The sequence below is a fragment of the Canis lupus genome, chromosome 22 (genome assembly GCF_003254725.2).
Source record: "Canis lupus dingo isolate Sandy chromosome 22, ASM325472v2, whole genome shotgun sequence".
Taxonomy (NCBI): domain Eukaryota; kingdom Metazoa; phylum Chordata; class Mammalia; order Carnivora; family Canidae; genus Canis; species Canis lupus.
The window spans coordinates 42,540,540-42,562,959 of record NC_064264.1 but is presented as its reverse complement, the minus strand read 5'-3'; the positions used below and the strand labels follow the sequence as shown (position 1 = coordinate 42,562,959).

General features: G+C 36.6%; 1 long non-coding RNA gene across 2 annotated transcripts; it reads left to right on the top strand.

The window, feature by feature from the left end:
• Positions 1 to 10,667: 10,667 nt before the first annotated feature.
• On the top strand, positions 10,668 to 22,175 carry LOC112656083 (uncharacterized). Of its 2 annotated transcripts, none has more exons than XR_007404877.1 (4): positions 10,668 to 11,184; positions 12,528 to 12,794; positions 15,290 to 15,494; positions 18,277 to 22,175. It is a non-coding gene; the product is annotated as an uncharacterized LOC112656083 (long non-coding RNA). The 2 variants fall into 2 exon arrangements; XR_003134090.3 differs by having other exon boundaries at positions 10,683 to 11,184; positions 22,005 to 22,175.
• Positions 22,176 to 22,420: the final 245 nt, after the last annotated feature.

Genomic DNA, 22,420 nt, shown 5'->3' with positions numbered 1-22,420 from the left:
GTAATATTTTTTTTTTTTTTTTTTGAGAAAGAGAAAGCACGTGCAGGGCATGGAGAAGGCATGGGGTGTGGAGCAGAGACAGGGAGAGAGAATCTTTTTTTTTTTTTTTTTTTTTTTTTTAGGGAGAGAGAATCTTAAGCAGACTCCATGACCAGCCTGACATGGGGCTCTATCTCACCACCCTGAGATCACATGACCTGAGCCAAAATCAAGAGTTGGCTGCTTAACTGATGGAGTCACCCAGGCGCCACCAAAAGTAGACTTTTATTGATTTTGTCTCACACTGGCTTTACCCTTAATATAGTTTTATTCTAATTTGATTCTAATATCAAAACACCTAAGTTCAAAATAATGGCTTTACATTTGATTCAGTACTCCTACAAGTCACCGAGTCTGATTGCTAATGTGTCCTACCTTCTTATTTCCTTTGGTAGGCCCTTATTCCAGCACTACCTGGTAGTCCCTTATTCCAGAACTACATCCTCCAGTAATTGGTTGATATTGAAAACATTTACTTGGCCATCTCCAAGCCCACTTCTGTGTATTACTTCCAGACTCATCTTGCTGAGATCTTTCTTCCTTCATGCTCCTCCTTCACTCATAGCTTCTTTCCACAGGATTCTGTCTTGCCGAGACTTTTGAGCTTCAGTGGTCTGTTGGTGTTTCTCATTTTATGCACAAGGAAACTGAAGCCATAGAGGTACACTAACTTATTTGACATCAGAGCAAGCAAGGGGCAAAGTGAAGCCTGCAACAAGATCTCTTGATTAAGTTAGTACTTTTCCCATGATACTTTTCAGACTTCTCAGAATGACTTCAGGGCTTCATTTTTATTTGCAACCTTACCTCTCTTACCCTTACCCTCTTTGCTCCTCATCATGAATCATCCACTCCAGACAGACCCATTTCCCAACTGTCCTGTGAATGTATGACTCACCTTATTCTACCTACTGGATGCTCTCCCTTTTCCCTTTGCCTTTCACAATTATGGTGTTTGTGTGTACTGGTCACTCTACCTCACACAGATGACTCCTTTCTCCAATCTCAGCATTTTCTGTTTTTTTTTTTTTAAATTTATTTACTTATGAGAGAGAGAGAGAGAGAGAGAAAGAGAGAGAGAGAGGCAGAGACCTAGGCAGAGAGAGAAGCAGGCTTCTTGCAGGGATCCCAATGTGGACTTGATCCCCAGACCCGGGATCATGCCCTGAGCTGAAGGCAGACGTTTAACCACTGAGCCACCCAGGTGTCCCAAGCATCTTCTATTTGGATCAGTCATTCATACATACAGCTTACAAACCACCTTATTTGGTGGTAGATGTTTCATGGATGGCTGTCTTATCTTTTCAAGAAGATTATACATTCCCAGATGATACTTATGGTTTCTCTTTCATGTGTAGCCAGCTCTGCATTCAGCATAAATAAGTAATAGACTGAACTAAATTCATCTTAGTCTTCTTCTGTACTGTTTGCATTTTAAATCAACTAATATTTATTGAGGGTTCTTGGGTATTAGATGGGGGAATGAAAGATGAGGTAGGCTAACTGTCCTCAAATGAGCTCACATTCTAATGGGGAATTTGGGCAAGTGAAGTACTCTGAAGTAATATGATAAATATATTGCACAGCAAGTCTGGAGGTAATACTACTCCTACTACGAATCCAATGATTAAAGAATATGAGGTCTCTCCGTTGGTTTTGATCTTGGCATGGTTTTTTCTACTATGAGGCTGTTGGTTCATACAGGGATTTTATTATGATACATGTTACATTAGTTCTCTGCTGTAGCCAGTTGAACACACTACAATAACTGCAAAACACTGCAGCAAAGCCACATTTTGCTATAGCATGGATCCAATTATTCTGGGTAAATAACTTATCTGATTAGATGCCTTATTGTATTTTCATTTGAAAAGTGCTCTGATCCAGAGCCAGTTAATTAAAAATCTATTTCAACCTGTTTTTTTTTTTTTAATTTCAAACAAATACGCCCTTATCTTATTGTGAACATTTTAAAGTTTAGAATATTGGCCCTTCTGAAACATGTTGTAACTTAATTATAATAAATTCTGCAGCTTGACAATAGCTACAAATGAAAACAAATCTTCTCCACATAATGCTTTCTAAAAAGGCAAAAAGAGAAAGGCTGAAAAGTCCAGTTGACAAATTGCAATTGGTCTGTGCTAGGGTACTTCAGTACATCATTCAGTATCACTGAAATGTAAAGGACCTTTGTTAGGCTTTAAAAATTGAGGACTTGGATTCCTACCCAGTTGTAATAACACAGTGTAGCATTGTTAGTTCTGATTCAAGTGCAACTGATCAAAAGGTTATTGAATATTCCTTGCCTCTCTGCCAACTCTGAATGTCTTCTCCCTGACTGGAATATTTGGATCCTGTTGTTCATTAACGCTTATCTTACATTCCATTCACTATCATTATCTACCTTTCTCAGTAATTAGCTAATTACATTTCAAGATAATTAGTTTAATGAAAGTGTGGGAAGTATGCAGGGAGAATCTAAGTGATATTGTCATGACTTCTACCTGTAGATTAAGTAAAAAATCAGAAACACAAGAAAATTAAAAAGAAGGAGCACTTAAAATACTATGTATGTGTGTTTCACTGAAATACTTGAAGTAAGTGCTAGTCTCCATTTAGGTTCCATTGCTCCTTAGAGGTATATAATGGTATTTGGGGTGTTAGGAATTTGAATGATTCTTTTAAGCCTATGGTGGCTTTTTTGATCAGTACAGATGCAATGTTTGTTGCTGCTTGTTTTGTTTGTGAGTTTCTCAAATACAAATAAAGAAATATGGAGAAATTTAGAGAAACAAAGTGAAATAATGTTATATTAGTCTATTAATAGAGGGAATATAGCCATACTGGTAGTATTTCTCCATTTTAAGAAATGAGCAAACAATTAAGTTGAACCTAAATGCTTATATATTCAATTATCTAGTGATCCATGTATGTATGCATGGATGAATTTATGGCTATGTATGTATGTTTGTATTGAACAAGGCACTTTGCTAATTGCTGTAGGGGAAAAAATAAATATATTAAAAGTACTTTTTCCCTTTGAAGAGGTTATTATCTCTTTAATGGCAGCCATAAGAATGCACATCTCACTCTTCCAAAAACAGGGAGCATAATTGACCAACGACTTCTGCTGTTGAGCTCTGAAGTTCATCACTGATAGGTCGCCTTGAACCCATGCTTCCTAGAGGCTGCTCCCAGCCAATGGCCGAGTACAGCCAACATACTGAAGTAAGCGGATCCTGGGAGACATGGGACTCCTAAGGTCCATTCTGCCCCCTGAGAACCACAGAACTTCCTCTGACAGCAAGGCAATCTAGGATGCTCCCACCTAACCTTTCCTCCTGTTCTCCTTCAGCCTTGCTTTGCATATGGATGGTTCTCCCAACCTTCTCCAGCTTGCAAAATACAAGAAATACAAAATAAGAGGCAACAAACAGTACAGTTGAAGAGGTCACAAAAAAGAGGTCCCTTGCCTCAGGTAAAGGGAGACTGATTTAGAAATTAGGATGCATAATATATTTGAATATAATAAGCATTCTAGTTGAGTGGAGTATAGTAGAATTGAATGAGGATAGGTTTGAAAGGTTTAATGAAATTAAATTATAGAAGACCTTGAATATTATGCTGAAGAATTTGGCTTGTCTTTTTCATCTAAAGTCCTTCCGCTGAAAATGTGAGAGCAATCGACAGTTCACATATTTGGAAATGCTGAACACCAGCTTGTGTTTTCTCTTTCAGGCTCTCAGTAAAAAGGCATGACTAATATCTGGTGGAGTTCAGCAGCCCAAGCCCAAAAGGAAAGCTATGAAGAGCACTGGGACTGGACTGGGATTTAGGATTCTAACACCTTGATAGTGTTTTTTGTGAGCTAAAGTATTCCACACATACATGCAACAAAGACTGCTTTTGAGACTTGGGTCTTAGTTCTATATCAACGACAAGCTAATTGGCTTATTTTCTTTCTTCTAGAAACTGGGTTACAATGGGCAGTGTATGGGCCAGAGTTGAGAGGTTTTCTTTGGCAATGATGGAGATAAAAAGAAACCAGAAATGTAAAGTCAAAATCCAAATTTATGACTATTTTTTAATAATCAGTTTATTAGACTAGATTAGTATTCCTGTGTGACTACACAGCTGGAGTTGAGTAGCAATGACTTTAGTTAGATAGGGCCAAGGTTTTCAGTATGCCACAATTCCCACTCCATCCTACAGTCTAACATTTGGTTCACACTATTCATCTATAGTCCTGATTAGTGTTTGAAGCCTTTTGAGCTTGTGACCTCATCTACATTTAAGCCTTATTTCTTTGCCACACTGGTGTTGAAAACCCAACCATAGCCACAAGGGCAGCAAGTTTTTGCTTTTGGGCAATAGCTCTGTGATTATAAATTAAAACAGCTGAAGTGAATTGGATCCCAGGGAACTTTGGTGATAATCTTATTGTTTGACCAAGACATACAAAGGGCACAATTTTCTACCAAGCACCAAGAGGGTTACTTTGTCAACAGAGGCAACTGAGCTTCTGTGCAATCAGCGTTGAGGCCAATTGTACAGTCTCACTCCAAAGAACAATTCAAGTCCTGTTTTCCTCCACAGCGACGAGGAAGATCAGGGCTTTTTTGAGGACATGTGTAATGGAAAGTTCTCTACAATATATCACCATGTTATATGAGCTTTTGCCTAGATTATATATTACTTGCATAATCTTTCTTTGAAGATCCATTTATTGAAAGGCCACAGGAATCACTCAGTCTGTGTCCTAGGTGATGAGGTTTACACTTGATTTCCCTGGTCATTGTTTCTACCTTACGGCCTCACTGATGAGGGTATCAGTAAACTTTTTCTATTAAGTGCCAAATAATAAGTATTTCTAGCTTCATGCACCAGGTGCTTTTTGTCACAAGTAACCAACTGGACTGTTCTTGTGAAAGCAGCCATTGGCATTATTTAAACAAAGGGGCATGACTGTGTTCCAATAAAATTTTATTAACAAAAATAAGTGGTGGATAGGATATGGCTAACAAGTATAGTTTGCTGACCCTGCCCTAGGGCATAAGGAAAAGGATACACTTACCACAGCCCTCTATGCCACAGCTAAGTTTGTCAAGGATTTAGGGAAGCTACCACTTTTCATATTCTAGATTTCCTTCCTTCTGTTTAAAATGGAAGCTTCTCCATATTTTTACATTCAGCTTCTGAGAAAACTCTGCTTTTCCCCTCCCCAGCTCACTCATCAAACTCTCCACCAGTTTTGTCCTTCTCAAGTCTCCATAGGTTTTTGGTGTTACTCCTGAGCATACCCACCTTGATAGCCCATGCAAGTGGATGGAACATGCAGAGCATGGTCTCAGTTCACTGATCTTTCTATGTCCAAAGAACCCAGCTTCATTTCAGCTACCCACCCCTCTTGGTACTCCTTATCGTCTCCCCTGACATTTCTATGCCTGTTATTTCCAAATTTATACCTGCAGTCCTGACAAGAGTTTCAACTTGTTTGTCCTACTGCAAACTGATACCCATTTAGAGACCTAACAAACCACACACACTTAATATTGCCAAAGCTGAAATTATTATTTGTCCTTAGACCTGTTCCTACTTTGTCCTCCATCCTCAGAAAAGGATCCTATTTTATCCTCAGTCCCAAGCTTGTATTCTATTTTGCTTGTTGCCCACATCCAAGGCCATCAAAACATATTCTAAATCTCACCTTCTTTTTATTAGTTTTTAGCCTATTCTACCTCCTGGAAAGATAGAATTCTCCTTGGATCAGTGGAGATGACAACCACCTCATTTCCCCCTCCCTAACTCTTGCTGTTCACAGTCTACACAGAGCAGCAATAACCAACCTTTAAAGCATAAACAGATCACTCCTGTCCTTTAATCTTTTGAAATAAAATTAAGAGCCAACTCCTTATCTCTTTCTGTTAAGCTGTACATGATGTGGCTTATATTGCTTGGATTTTACTTACCGTAGTGTTGCCGGCCTTCTTACCATTCCAAGCTCATTCTCACCTTAGTATAGTTGTGTTTGCTCTCACTTTCTGGATTGCTCTTTCCTTTCATGTATAAAACTGAATGTTTCTTACCCAACTTTCAATTTAAATGGTGTCTCAGACTCCCTATCTAGTATAAATAAACTACCTTGTCACTTTGCAACATTTCACCACATTTTAATTCATTATCATGGCTTTTTTGTTTATTTGTTTACTTTATGGCTCCTCCAGCAGAGTATAAGCTTCTAGGGAGTAAGAATTGTTTGTTTATTCAATTACCTTAGTTCTTTAGTCAATTGATTGTTTTGCATATGCCCTGTCCATCAGGCACATCTAGTTGTCTGTCCTTAGTTTTTTGTTTTGTTTAATTTTATTTTTTTATTATTATTTTAAAAATATATTTATTCAAATTCAGTTTGCCAACATATAGTATAACACCCAGTGCTTCTCCTTGGTTTTGATGGTAAATTATCTTGACTATTATTTCAACAAGTTTCCTGCCTATATAGCTCTGGCTGTTTTTCATCACACCAACCTGGTGGTCATCATATTCGTCACTCCTGAATGAATTAACTTTTACCCTCTCTGTGCCACTATTCTGCTCGATAAGACTTGCTGGAGAAAATTACATAACTGAGAAGACTGATACCATTATAAACTTAGAGTCATCATTTCACTTGGGCCCTCGACACTGCCTGGTAATCTTAATATATTTCCTAATCAAATTTCAAATCTCCGCCCCCTCACTCGCAGCACATGAGCTCACCCTCAGCTTCATAGAAAAAAATAAGTCCTCAAAGAGGCCCTCCCTCAAGTTTCTACTGCCAAAGCCACAAACCGTCCTTTCTTCCTTCCCTCTTGTCACACCAGGGGGTGTTCCTCTCCTGGATAAGCCCAAACCCTTTATTGTTCTGGAGACTGCTCTTTGCTCCTTAGCAGGATCTTGCACAATTAGTTATTTTCTACTCCATACTTGACACTACTTGCTCTTTACTGACTCTCCTTCACTCATTATTCTTACTGGGTTGAATTTCTTTCAGTTCCTCATATCCATCAACCTTTTCTTTCTCTCTCATTCTTTTTTTTCCTCCCTCTTTTGAAATTTTTGGCATAGTCCTCTGTCTGCAACATTCCTTCTCCCTCTTGCTCTCACTCGTAGCAAATCATCTGGCTAATCTGTGTTTCTTTCAGATCTCAGTTGAGATGTCAGTTCTTCAAAGTGGCCTTTCCTATCCACAGCCTCTAGTAGGGCCTCTGTCATTGCTCCTATCATATTCTGATCTCCCTCCTTCCTGATATCATCATCATTTAAATTATTTGTTTAATATCTATATTCCTTGATCCACCTAAAGCTCCATGAGGGAAGTGACCACAAATGTCTTATGAACTACCTTATATTTGTACCTAATACATTGTTTGGCACAGCACTGGCACTCACTAACGGATATTTGTTGAATAAATGAATGAATGAATAGAAGAAACAAAAAGAGGAAGAGGAAGAGAAGAAGGGATAGAGTAAGGAGAGGGAGAAAGAAGAAAGGTAGACAAAGGAAGGAGGGCATCCCAAAGAAAAGCACATCCTAAAGCCTAGAACTGATTTGGCTAAGTTATTTATTTCATACCTCCTTTTACCAGAGTTACCCATGGCTTCCCTCTTCCATCAGGAAGGTGCTCCAGACCCATTTTCTATATGGGGAGTAAGCACTCTGATAAAGGTCATCACAACATGGCTCTATGCTGCCTCCAAACTATTGATCTTTTCCAGCCTGCTGTGTGTTGGATTCCATCACCTGCTGTTGCCCAAGAAGTCTGAGGTTGACTCAGGTTTCCTTGAGAGAGGACTTGGGGTGGAAGGAGGAAACATTGTGCTCCTCCTAGTGGTCAAAATGTACCCTTACAATGAAGTTTTATGTGCACTTGGGCTTGGACTGGAGAGATTAGAGATTGAAAGTTGTAGTCTGGGACAGTAGTTAGGAAGATGCTACAGTGGATGAATAAGGTGATAAGAATTTAAATGAGCATGGTGAGAACTCTTTATATTGTTAGATCATGTATATACTGCTGTACACTAACACACAACTTAAAAATAACTAAATTTAGAGAGCTAATTCAAATAAATATGTTCTCAAGTGTTTCCACAGACTGATAGGCTGAGAGATTATTTAAAAAAAAAAACTAATTTGAACATATCAGATTGGGTTAGTGAATAACAAAAATATTGTTTTGAGCAAAGAAACATTAAATATATCAGTATGCTGTTTTAATTAGTTGCTAGAGCTAAAAGAAAAAAATTAAAATTTCTTATTAAGGATTCAGTTATAGAAGCTTCTTAGATAAATGCTATGTGAATTTGATTTTCCTTTTATAATCTTTACCATGTCACAAAAAGAGTAGCAGATGACATAAGCAGATGGACTTGTGTTATCTGCTACTGCTTAAAATCTTCTCTAAGCATTTTTTTGGCCATATTCATAAACATAGGATATGGTGGAACTAACTTACATCTGCTTAAGATCCTTGGTAACTTCTGTTAACATTTATTTTAGTAAGTTATAATATGGCAATGCTTTTTAAATTATGGACAGTATGCTATCCACTTTAGAAATAAGGTCTGAGATATATTTCAATACTTCTAGATAACTCTAAGTTTGAAAAACAAAATGTGCCTTTACTTGAGTTTTCATATTAATGAGTATTTCTGAGAATATAATTGTTTGTAGATGATATTTTCAATTCATGGGAGAAATGGAGTCAGACATGGAAAAATTCTTATTGTAGTTAATAATTTCTGCAGCTTTTTACAAATTTCAAAGTATTTTAGGACTATTGCTTTCCTTCTTTACCTAGGCTTCCCTGTTTTCTTTAAGTAGCATGGTTTGCTACTGAACAAGAAGCAAGCTACTCTGTCTCCACTAACTTTGTTAACTCTATCTGAGAAAAGAATTAACCGTGTCCACTCTTTACTTGATAAAAATTTGCCTGACTTTAGTTTTAAAGTAACCACAGGGAGGGGCACCAGGGTGGGTCAGTCAAATTCTCTCTCTCTCTCTCTCCCCTTGTGCCCCTCCCTCGCCACTTGCCTGTGCTCTCTTAAAAAAAAAAAATCATTTAAAGTAACCACAGGGAGGGTTCCCTGAGTGGCTCAGTCAGGTAAGTGTCTACCTTTGGCTCAGGTTATGATCTCAGGATACTGGTATCTAAGGCGAGTCAGGCTCCTCCCTCTCCCTCTGCCACTCCCCCTGCTTGTGCTCCCTCTGTCATAAATAAATAAATAAATAAATAAATAAATAAATAAATAAACTCTTTAACAAAAAATAAAAAAAATTACCACAGGGAAACATATTGAATGTTATTCCCATACCTATAAACTGATAGGAAATATCACACCGGATATCAAAGAATTCTTAAACAATTACGTTTAATTAAAAGTACATACTAATATTTGTATAGTTATAGTTCAGCTTGTTGTAGAAAAAAGCCAAACCTAATGAAATTCACTAGTTCAGTTGATTTTTATAGAAAATTATTATCATTATGCATTTAATATATTTATTCTGTTGTATAGCTAAATAGTAAGAAGAAATATGCTTTCTGAAATAATGATAACTTTTTTAGGATTTTATTTATTCACTCATGAGAGACACAGAGAGAGAGAGAGAGAGAGGCAGAGACACAGGCAGGCAGAAGAAGAAGCAGGCTCCATGCAGGAAGCCCGACGTGGGATTGATACCAGGACTCCGAGATCATGCCCTGGACCCAAGGCAGACACTCAACCACTGAGCCACCCAGGGATCCCTAATCATAACTTTTAAATTCTGATTTGCTTACTACTTTATTATTTAGAACAAATTTTGTGATTTTTTAAAGCTGGATTTAAAAGCTAGAATTTGTAAGCCTCAAAGAAGCTCCAGGTGAGATCATTACATATAGAAAAATGTTAGTAAGGTATACATTTACTTTTCAGGCAAGTGTCCCTAAAAGACTATCTTTAAGAAGGAATCATTGAGTGAAAACAAATCCCCAAGTTATGGTCTATTTGCTAAGATTATGAGGCCAGCCCACTGATTTCAGACAGACTCCTGGTGTTCCAGAGAAGTCCATGAGAACTTCCACAGCGGGCAACCAGAGTGTCTGGGCTAAGACTTCTTTCTCAAACTTCCTCCTTCTATAGATCAACTCCACTACTACAAATATAACTTATTGAGGTTTTCCCAAGATTTTTTAATTTTTGAGAGGCTTTTTCTACTGAATACAATAACCACAATACAAAGTAAAATGATAATTTCTTAATTAAAGATGTTAAAATGAAGAACTGGGTCAAATCAAATAAATTTTCCATTATTTTCTGAACATTCCGGCAGCTATTTCCATTTTAATTCTACCCAGGAATTACAGTATAGTCTCAATATCTTTTCTAGGTTATTCTGGTATAACACATTGGTATTAGAATATTTATAACATGCTTCTCTCTTTAATTCTTTTCTTTAAAAATCCTCATTGCAGAATTCAACAATTTACTAACACAGAATTTGTTAGTCATGGCGTTTTCATGATAAAGCAAAATAATTATTCAGTATATAAATGCATTAAAATTTCGTGAAGTCAATCTTACACAATCAGGGACTAACAGCAGGAAAAGCTTAGCTCATAGCAAATTCAGATCCTAAAATATACACCTGTTTTACCATTACTATAATCAAAAGCTGTTGATTGTCTGATGTTCAGAACTGCATCTGAGAGGAAAAGTTCAAGTTGATGAGTCAAATGAAAGCTGATAATTTAAAAGATTAAATGTTGGGATTTCCCAACCAAGACCAGAAAAGCTAGGTTGAGACATGGAGCACAATACTTTTTTTTTGTGTTAAATATTATCAGTTTCTTGTAGCTGTGGGTGGCAGAGAACCTGTGATACTCATGGGTAAAGCTACTTCTATCCCACACTGATGTGTTTACTTCCAGCTCCTAATGATGGGGCTGAAGCCTTAGGATTCAATAGTGCCATTAGATTAACAATGTCACACAGGGAATACATTAACGTCAACTTTCCATTTCTCTACAGGAATGAGGAATTCCTCATTCTGAATTCCTGCAAAACACCGTCCCTCTTTTCAGGGTGCACAGTTCTGAAATATCCAGTTCGAAGTGGAAAAAGGTAAAAACTTCAATGCTTATCCATTATTTCAGGCCAAAGAGAAATAAACCTCAGTGTCTCTCAAGCTTGTGATCAGTGACCTTTGTTGTCTGACAGGAAAATGAAAAACCACCCATTTTTATATTTGGCTTAATAAGGTACGTGAGGTAGCAATGCTCAATAGCCAAAACTGACTGGTGATTTCCTTTCTAGATGACCCATTAAAATTGGCTGAAGATAATGAATTCATCCATCACTTATGACTAAGTGTACTGTCCCCTGCATGCACTCAGGATAATAGCATTTTAGAATGAAGGGTATTAAAATCATCAGATAAATCTAACATTACCAGGGAAAGTCATTTCACAATGATCATTCAGAGGTCATCATTATACACATTCATACCAGTTTCCAACTGGTTGAGGCCCAAAATTGGAGAACAACAGAGCAGGACAAGATGCAATTTCTTTCAAGTGACATCAGTATTTTTCAGCTACTAGGTTGTCTAGCTTTTTACAGGGAGAGAGAGAGAGATTGGAGTGTTTCTCAGTTATAGTATTGTAGACATTTTTTCTGCTTTTCATGAAGTAGAAACTTTATATATTTGATTAATATGAAGCCACCTGGATGCATATTATTCACACAGATTAGGACTGAAAGACTCCGAAGAGGAGCAGGGTTTACACCACTCCAGGAGAAGCCATTTTGTGTAAGAGTGTGGGCTTCTACCTCCACCATTTGCTGCCTGGGTAAAGTTTCCAGAAGTTATTCAACCCATTCTCCCTGCCTCAGTCTCCTCAACCACAAATGGGGATAATAATATTAGCTGCCTAGTGAAAGTGAAGTGGAAATTAAATGTATTTATAGACATAAAATATTTATCATACTGCCTGACACAGAGTAGACCCTCAAAAAAGGTTCTTTATGCTATGAGCAGCATCATCATTATTGTTTTTGTTATTTTTAGTTTGTTCTGACCAGGAATCTGAACAAGCAAAAAGGTACTGAGTAAATGTGTTCTGTGGGACGATTTTTCTTGATTTTCTTGTTTTTCAACTAATTGCTCCAGGATACTCTCTAAGCCAGCTTGCATTTTTTTTCTCTTATCAATAGCGTTTTATAGCCTTCTTGATCAGAAACCACTCTGCTTAATCCAATAAACACATACACTTTTGGAAATTTGGGACTTTCAAAACACAATATTGGATTTAGCTTATGGTGGGGTAGCAGGAAGTTTCTGAAATGATCAGAAACCTCTGGAATAAATTGGCTTGATTTGTGGTTCTTCCATTATGGAAGGTCACAAAAAAGACAGGATCCAAAGTGTCACTGAACTGAAACCTTCTTTCTACTGCTCATCATAGGTGACTGTTGTTATGGTAAAGGAACATGATAGAACAGAGTGGATATTGGAGAAGATATTTCAACCAGTTTACTGATGAAATAGAAAGTTTCTCTCTTTGGAGTGGATTTGGGGCAGAATATCTGGTTGCAATTTTGGTTACAGAATACCAAGCAAACCAAGCAAACTGCAACTATGGAGTCTGAAAAGCCATCACAAAGTCCACAAATGTACCAAATTCCCCTAATCTGTCTTCTCTTTATTACACTGGGACCCTTTAGGAGCTCAGGTAGGATCTGGTTTTGTTTTGTTGTTGTTATTGTGTTATTGTTGTTTTGATATGTCTGTAGGGAATATAATCATTAAAAACAAAAACTTTTTATTTATTTATTTTTTGCAAGAGATGGAGAGAAAAAGAGAGCATGTGTTCACATGTGCACAAGTGGGAGGAGGGGCAGAAGGAGAAGCAGACTCCATGCTGAGCAGGGAGCCTGATGTGGGGCTCAATCCCAGGACCCCAGGATCATGACCTGAGCCAAAAGCAGACACTTAACCGACTAAGCCACTCAGGCACCCAATATACTAATTTTTCTTATCATCTGGTTTAGAGACCATAACTGACCACTGTGTACATTGTAGACTTGCTGATTAAAGTTTTGCTTATTTGAAGCCTGTCTTTCTAAAGAAATAATTATTAATGCCAACTGACTCTGAAGTCAGAACCTGGGATGACAAGCATAAGAAAGACATCATCCCTGACTTCAGTGATCTCTTGAGTCTAATGAGGGAGGAAGCCCCAATGATACCATGACTCTATTTGGTCATTTAAGCATAAAAATTGCTCTAGAAACTGAGAGGAGGAAGAAGCTAGTTGACCAAATAATCAGTTGCTGCTGACCAATTTTTATAGCTTTAGCTTAAATTCATTCATTTGAATAAAGCTCATTCAAAGAGACAGATGGTCTCAAAAACTAAATTATCCCAAGACTGCCTCTCTGAGTTAAGATATCTTGATAGAACTGAATAAAAACGGGGCTTATTTAGACTGTAATGTTTTTTATATTGTAGCATTGTAGATGATCCTAATTCAGCAAGGACTTCTTACTTCTAGGCATTCTCAGTCCCCGTGTTTGCATTTTGATTCTATTAATATTTATAGGACAGCCAAGGGTTCTCGGTACAGTCTCCAGTTATGTAATTTCATTGAGTTTCACTCTTAAAAAGCAATGTTGGAGCATCCAACAGGGATACATGTTTACTGGCGGAACTATATATCAGAAGAAATCATTTAAATCCATTACTTACTATGTCCCTGAGCTATAAACCTATTGTATAGGAGGCAATACTAAGAATAAACTCCTAAATGCCATAACTTGGCTTTAGAATGCAAAACAATGAATGCACTTATGTAAATTCTATCTTTCAAAGAGAAGACTATTATTCTTTACCATGGTAAACTGCCATGTAAAAGATAGGGAAATGTGCTAGTCACTGTCTTGATCTGATGGCTAATTTAATTACATGCTGCAAGTCCTGTGGACCACTTCCACTGAACTACATGTTTGGATTTTTTTTTTAAATAGTGAAATCTTGGTTGCACAGTAACACATAAAGCTCTAATGGAAATTTGATTTCATTTAATCTAGGTATCCACTCCCCCTTTCTCTTAGATATTCTTAGACTTATACTTCTTGTTTCACCATTTATTGTTTTTTCCCACACCATCCCTGAAACGGGTTTGGTGTCCACAACTTTAAAATAATTCTCTGTTCTGTAGGTTATATTTTTAAAAAGAATTGTGGTTAAAAAAATATAACATAAAATACACCATTTTAGACATTTAAAGTGTATAATTCAGTGACATAAGTTCCAGGACTTGTTCATCACCCCAAAAGGAAACCCCATTCCCACTGGCAGTTGTGCTCCATTCCTTCTCTCCTTCCCTTAGACCTTAGCAACCACTCATATGTTTTCTGTCTTTATGCATTTCTCTGTTCTGGATTATGCAGCTAATTCTGATGACTAGTACTGTCTGAGAAACATTTTGTTCAATGCTGACTTCATTATTCAATTCAAATGTTTTGTTTGAATGCTGACTTCATTCTTATTTTGGAAAACTTTGTGAAAATATTTCTTCTTTTCAAATTTTGTACACATGTCCCAGCACTTATCACTATCCATATGTCAGATACTGATAGTTTAACTTTTAGCCCTGTTTTGTCTTTTTGTGAATATTTTGCTTATATTGGACTTCCAGCATGTTAGGAATGTCAGCTGAAGCCATTGATGGATGAATCTGAAGGGCAGTAGGATGATATAATTAGTAATTAATTCAGAGCCCGAGAGCTACTACTTGGGGTTTATTCCTTATAGTGATCTTGAAATTCAGCAGATGTTTATTGAATACTTCTCACCTGCAGAGTGCTGGGAGTATACTAAGGTAAAGTATTTAGAGACAATGTGGGTGAATTCACAGAATATTTAATTCCTTCAGCAGTCAAGAAAAATACTGCTGTCTCTTCATGCTTCTCTATCAAAGAGGAGGCCAAGTGACTCAATGGACTCTTTGGGCATTGGAGACAGTCTGTGCCTCACTTGGGTATTCTACTGCGTCCTTTATTAGGGTGGTTAAAAACGTGGTTTGCAGTATAAACAGGGAAAATCTGGGTCTAAGAAAAGATGACACTTCATGGTACATAATAGGGAGAATGACAAAAAAAAAAACTGATGCCTACCTCTGTAGAAGCTCGATAGCTCAAACTTATCTGTTTTAACTCTTGCTAGAAGGGAACTGGTATTTGGTGGAATCTGAAGGTGTGGTGACTTAGAGCCAGGAGGCAGTGTGTGTCTGCAATCAGTGGGCCCTGAGGAATTATCGCAAAAGTCAGGATGAGAGAGGAACAGGCCTTCCTGGAGCTTACCAGCTGTGAGAACAGTACACACCTAGGAGCCGAGAAGTGAGAAATGGAAGATTGTGCTCTGAAAGCAGGTAAGATTACCTAAAAAGAAATCAAGATTGTGCCATCAGCATACTTAATTTGACTTTATAATTTTTTCCTAGAGCTTCCATCATATGTAGCTGGAGACTTATCTACATTCAAAGGACAGACACTTATTATTGTTACCATTATTATTACATGAATATTTATGATTGTGTCATACTAAAATATGTCTTTGAAGCAGAAATTAATGAAATGCTCTCATTTTATTGCTTGAGTTGAAAATCACATAAATTAGTTTTATTTCTATTTTGCTCTGAAGAATAAATTTGGATGCTTTCCTTCATTGGCAATATTACTTTTAGTAAGTTTCTATCAAAAAATGAAGAAAAAGACAACTGTGGAAGTATAGGCTTGACTAAATATATAGTCTTATTTATAAAGTCTACAATATACATTTACATTATCAAATATGAATGTGTGTAAAACATAGCTGTAACTCCAATTTCCTAAGTAACACCAACCTAGGATAAACATGGGAAGACAAAAAGTGAGTAACATTCTCAGTGGTATTCCTCAACTCAAATCTTCAGTTTTATAATACACTTATTTTATTTATAAATATTGCAAGCTTTATTATTATTAATCTTAATTTTGGAGGTGGGGGAAAAACACAGATTATTTAGGGAAGTGTGAGGTGACAAGTACTGAATCAAACTCAAACTGAGAGTTGGTTAGAGAACACAGGGCTCAGGAATCTGTTATCAGAATGAGGATTTGGGCCTTAGGTGTTTCCCACCTCCATTACTCTGTGATACACACCTTCTAGGTATTTATGCGTCTGACAAGAATACATCTTAAATGTGATGCTTTAATTTCCAGATGAGGTATCACCCTTTTAAACTTTCAAATGAAATACATCTCAGTCATCGAAAGAGTGACTTTCTTCCCTTCCTTGAGATGTTTCTATCATAATAATGTCAAGATACAAGGTACTTCTTCAGCAGAGAGAGGCAATTTTGATTATTCCTACAAATGAGCAGAGAAAACTAGAAAACTGACTCAGTCATCCAACATCAATGTCAAAGAATTCTTTTTTTTTTTTTTTTAATATAGATGTCACTGACATATTTGCTGAACAATCCCACCATGCCTCACCCAGGGCAGTGCAGAGAAAGCAGTGTGGATGTGTGGGGCAGGGTGAATAAGCACCACCAGGAGGTGGAATTGTTGGCCACCAGCCTGGTGTGAGTCAGAAAAATGAGGTCAGAAGTCGTCTGTACAATAACATCTCCTCAGATCTGACATCTAGCTTTTCCTCCTTGAATTTTGAACTTTGTTTTCTCTTCACAAACTTAACAAAAATGTAAGTACACCTTCAGGGTGATACTTAGCAGGAGAGGATGAAGGAACAATCTCAAGGCTCTATGGCCATTGAAGGGCAATAGGGAGATTATCTCTGTGGTGAGGGGAGACATTTGTCTTCAGCTCATTTACTGCATTATGTGCTAGGGTTGAATACTTTGTATTCCTTAAGTAATAATTAGCTAATATCTTAATAAGGATCACTAACAGGAGGGATGTAATAATTGAAGGGGGGAGGAGAGAAGGGCTTCAGAGCTTGGTCTCCTCAGTTTTGCCCAAATTTGAGTTAGATCCTAAGATGGAGAGGATCTTGGTGCCCTCTCACCTCCCCTTCTCTATGATTTACATCTTATGCAGATCTTTTGCATCCAGAAATGATACACCTCAGATGCAACGCTGTATTTCTCAAGTCTCCTACAGAACTTATTTTTATCATGCCAAGTACTTGCTGCTTTCTATGAAAGTAGTTCTTTTAGTTAGCACCTTGACTATTTCTTTTTCTAAATTCTTGCTCTCAATGAAGAATTGTTTTGAACATTACAGAAAATCTACATAGAGAACAGAGCTGGGAGAAGAACAGAGACAGGAGCCATCTGTTGCTTTGGCTATCCTTATGCAAATTGGAAAAAAACTTTTTTCTCCCTTTTTTTAAAGATTTAATTTTGAAATTATATAAATATTTAAAGTAGTTGAAAAAGCCCAATCTTAAACTAATAATTTCTATCTCAAAGTTTATGAAGTATGACTATAAAATAACATACTGGCTTTATTCACTTTCTAGCACATAAACTTACAAATAAATATTATATTAGAGGGGATCCCTGGGTGGATCAGTGGTTTAGCACCTGCCTTCGCCCAGGGCGTGATCCTGGAGTTCCAGGATAGAGTCCCGCATCGGGCTCCCTGCATGGAGCCTGCTTCTCCCTCTGCCTGTGTCTCTGCTTCTCTCTCTCTCTCTCGAATAAAAATAAATAAAAAATCTTAAAAAAAGGAAAAATGTACTTTAAAAATATATTAGAATACATCATAGGAATCTTTATTATTCAAATGATAGTATCATTTTGTAAACCTTTTATTTTTTATTTTTTTGTAAACCTTTTAAATATATACTTTTGAAGCTTGCTTTAGATCTAATGTTAAAAATTATTTTCACTATATAATTGTATTTTTTTTTATTTTTTTTTCAACTTTTTGTCAGAATTGGAGCCATGCATCTTCAGGCTGTTTTCAAAAATCAAATCTGTTATCAACACAATTTGTCACCTTTGCATTTTTGAAGTCATTTTCTTTTACTTTCAAAAGAGATCTAGGATCTTAGTTCACAGTGGCAGCAATGGAAAATGTCTAAAGCCTCTAATGAAAATAAATTTTATAAAAGGATAATACTTATTTGGGTTTATGATATGTGGCAGATGGTTTTTAAAATGTCATTTCACTAAATGTCACACCCCATATATCTGTTTTCAGATCCAGTGTGATTGATGGGAATTAACTTTGGATGTTGGAAAAACTCCCTATCTGAGTTTTTGTTTGTGTTCTTGTTTATCATTGTGAGATTATCACTTGCGTTCATCCATCTCCCTCTTCTATGAAGATGCCAGTGCCAGAAGCTCAGCAGAAAAATAGTCAATGGTTGTTCTGAGATTCTTTACTGAAAGAAATAGACTCATCTTCCTCCTCTAACATCTGTGCAGTGATTTTGAAACTGAATTTTGGGTTTATTTTTATAAGTGGATGGTGTACAACTCTCATAACCATAGTAGTTAAGGATTTAGAATCTATAGTAAGAAGCTCTCAAGAATTTGAAAAGAAAAAGAAAAAACAAGAATTTGAACACAAAATCAGAAGCAGTCTTCCTTATTGAAATTGATACTAAAAAATTAAAAAATTAAAAAAAAGAAATCGATACTAATAGCATATATATATATATATATATATATATATATATATATATAGTAAGCTATTCAACTGCAGAAATACCACACTGAAGCAAAAAGAATACCATTAAATTAGTGCATTTTAAGAAGGCAGTTGTAATTGCTTTAATAATAAAAGTATGTTGTTGCTGTTTTAATATTTAAATGCTATCAAGATAATCACGGTTGTTGAATGTAGTGGGTCCAAATGCTAGCCTATGGATAAGCTGCATCAAATGACCTGAGGAGTTTTAAAATTACTATTATTTTTTTAAAAAGTTTTGATTTAGTCCTTAGGGCTTTAATCCAGAACTACTGAGTCAAAATTGCAGAGACCAAGGAATCTTTACATTGAAAACATATTCCAGCTAATTCTGATGCAGTTTGGTTATGCAGTGCATTTGAGACCCTCTGATGCAAAGGAAGGTATCCTTAGCAATGATCTCAGAGGAACGACAGAGTGCAATAGAGATCAGAGATGAACAACACATGATCCCTGTTTTCAGGAGCTCTGTATAAGGGGACAGGGTTTGTGGCTGGGGATTACCAAGAATGAGTGTTATTCAGGCACCCAAGAGAGGAACCCAAACAATTCTGGAAAATTCAGAATGGACTTTCAGAAGTGATGCTGGAACTGAGTATTATAGTATGTTTGATTAAGCAGGTGAGCAGAACATATAGGAGAGGTACTTTGTATGCAAAAGGTCTTTGAGAGAGCATATGGTTGGCAAATTGCAAGTAACTCATAGGATGGGATGGAGGAGGGTAGAGCTGAGAATTCTGAGAGAGCAGGGGCCAGATTTGAAAAGCACTATATGTCATACTAAGGGGCTTTTACTGTATTCTGCATGAAGTAGGTACCATTGAATGATTTGGTATATGAAAATGACAAGATCAGGTTAGTGATTTGCACATGGCACTCTGAGGTCAGTGTGCATGTGGGGGATATTTGGAGCTAAGTGAGTTATGATGGCTGTCCCAGTAGCCCAGTGGGAAATGAAGAAGCCATGTGGCCACACAAAAAGAGAGGAAGAAGATCTTGGTCAAGTCAGGAGCAATACTTAAGGACCCAAGATTTACTATGAGTAATTCTTCTAAAATATTTCTGCTAAAGCACACCAGTAACATAAGGAAGTAGTTGTGAAAACTTTGGGGTTATAGCAAATGGACCCCATATTTCTTTGAATTGTTACACACCATCTCCAAAAAACACGTTCATTTTGAATGCACTTATTTTATGAAATGTGATGTTCAAAATCACTTGTTAATATGAAGATGACAAAGGGTGAGGGAAGGCATTCCAGGAAGATTCATTGTGTTCCTTCTGTGCATTCATATATTACCTGTTATGACATCACTGTCCATGGATGTCATATTTCAGCTTGAAAAGCACAGAACTGCACAGGCATTAAAGAGGCATAATTAGATAATTTGGTATGGGAACTAGGGAGGATGGAGCGTGTAGGATGATCTCCAAGTTTCTGACTTGGACACCTGGTTGAATGGCAATGTCAGTAATTCCTGTGGAGTGCTAAAAGGCATGAGGGGAGTTCCTTTTCTTTAGGAGAAAGGGGAACAAGGAGGAATAGTTTTTCTGGAGGAGTGAAGGAATGATGGGTTCCATTTTGGCATGTTGACTCTGAGTGCAGGTGTAGATAGACAGGTAGATCGTGGCTCTGGGCTGTGGACCGAAGGTAAACAGATATATGTTGAAGGTATTGTTATGCTTTGAAATAATCTTTACTGATGCTAAAGATGGATTTAATATTTGCTTGCTGGATAATTCTAGTTGGTTAACCTGTCTAGTTTTCCAATTTTGTATTTGAAAAACTAAGTAGTTCTACTCTGAGATATTCGAGGTGAAAGGTGGTGACTGCAGGACTAATTGGAAGGGAAAAGGCACAGTTTCCTTGGTCAAGTTATGAGCAATTCTTAAGGATATAATCCTCAGCTTTATACTTGCCATATTCAGTAAAAATACAATATGAAAAATACAACAAATGGGGAACTAAATAGCAAGGAAAAGAAAAACAAGAAGAAACAAAAGAAAATCCAAGTAGAAAGTAGTAGAAAATGTAAGTAAAATAAACTTTTCTTAAGAGAAAATCCAAGTGAAATAAACAAAAAAAGAATAAAAAAGAAACAAAAACAAGATTCATTATCACAAGATTCATTAAATCACTTAATAGATGAAAAAATAAATTAAAATGGGTTGAACTCATGCAAGCAATATATTTTAACCAGAAAATTGTACTGTTAATATCTCATTCTAAAAGAAATTTTAAAAATACTTGAAAAATAGAGATAAGCAAAAAAGAAAATAAAAATAAGAAAATAAAAAAAAAAAGTTTTATCTTCCAGGAGGAAGCATCCCTAACATTTTGGTAAATATTCTTCCAGTTGTTTTTCTCTGTAGAACACCTATATGTTATGTGAGATATATATTACACAGATCTACAGTATATGTGTACATTTATAATAAATTTATATATTGTAAAAAATATACATATATAAATATGAACAAATAGTATAAATTATGGGTATTAATATATGTGTTACAAATATAACCTCTTAAATTCTAACAGAGTAGAGGTTAAATTTGAATTAGAAGTGATAGAATAGGTAAAATAAGTTTAATTACAAAGTTAACATCCTCAGGGTTCTTCTGACTATTGGAGTTAGGATCCCTTGAAACATTCCCTGGGCCTCCCTCCTTAGAGTTAGATTTCCCTGCAGGGGATCTTTAGCAGATGTCCTTTGAGCTGAGAGCAAAAGGGCAAAGGTCATGACCCTTGCCCTCTAGCTGGGTCCCTGTATTCTCTTAAGCAGCTGTTGGAGATACTTATCAGCCTTCAAAGGCTGCCAGAAGGGAATCCCTGCTGGGTGCCTACCCACACGTAGAAGTCCCCCTTTCTTTAGGAAGTCTCTTTCTTGCCAGAAGCCAATCTAACCAACACGTGTTTAGCCCAGGACAGTATATAAAATTCTTTTATATGCATCATCTCATCTGATCTTCACAACAACCCTATGAGGTAGGTATTATTCCTTGACCTTTCTTTCTTTCTTTCTTTCTTTCTTTCTTTCTTTCTTTCTTTCTTTCTTTCTTTCTTTCTTTCTTTCTTTTTTCTTTCTTTCTTTCTTTCTTTCTTTTCTTTCTTTCGGGGGCAGGGGGGATTAAGTCACTTGCTTAAGAATACAAACAGCTAATAAGAGGTGCAGCCAGAACTCAAACCTGCAGCTTTGATTTCAAATCCTATGATCTTTGCTCTACATTTACAGAGCCCCTCCTGCTCCTGAGTAAATGGACAAAACTGCAATTCTGGATTTCTAAGGCTGAAAGACATACCTGCACCAGTTATTCCTCCACCTTGAGATTATGAGTCTTCTTGGAATGTTTTTTTAAAGGCCTATGTGGATCTCAGTAACAACACAATAAACATTTGTTGGGAAATAAACAGATATATTTTGTACTTTGAGTCTTTGTGAAGTTTATCAGTCGATCTTCCTTAGAAGTTGGATTCAAAGGTATTTTATCTCTTTCAGATCTCAAAATCATATTCCTATGCCTTTAATTAATAGGACAATGCATTACGAATAAGGCTTTACCAATGCAAAAACAACCTACGAACTTAAATTGAAATAAAGTAAGCTATTGGGATAAGGATACAAATGTAGACACAAAAAGGGAAAATGTA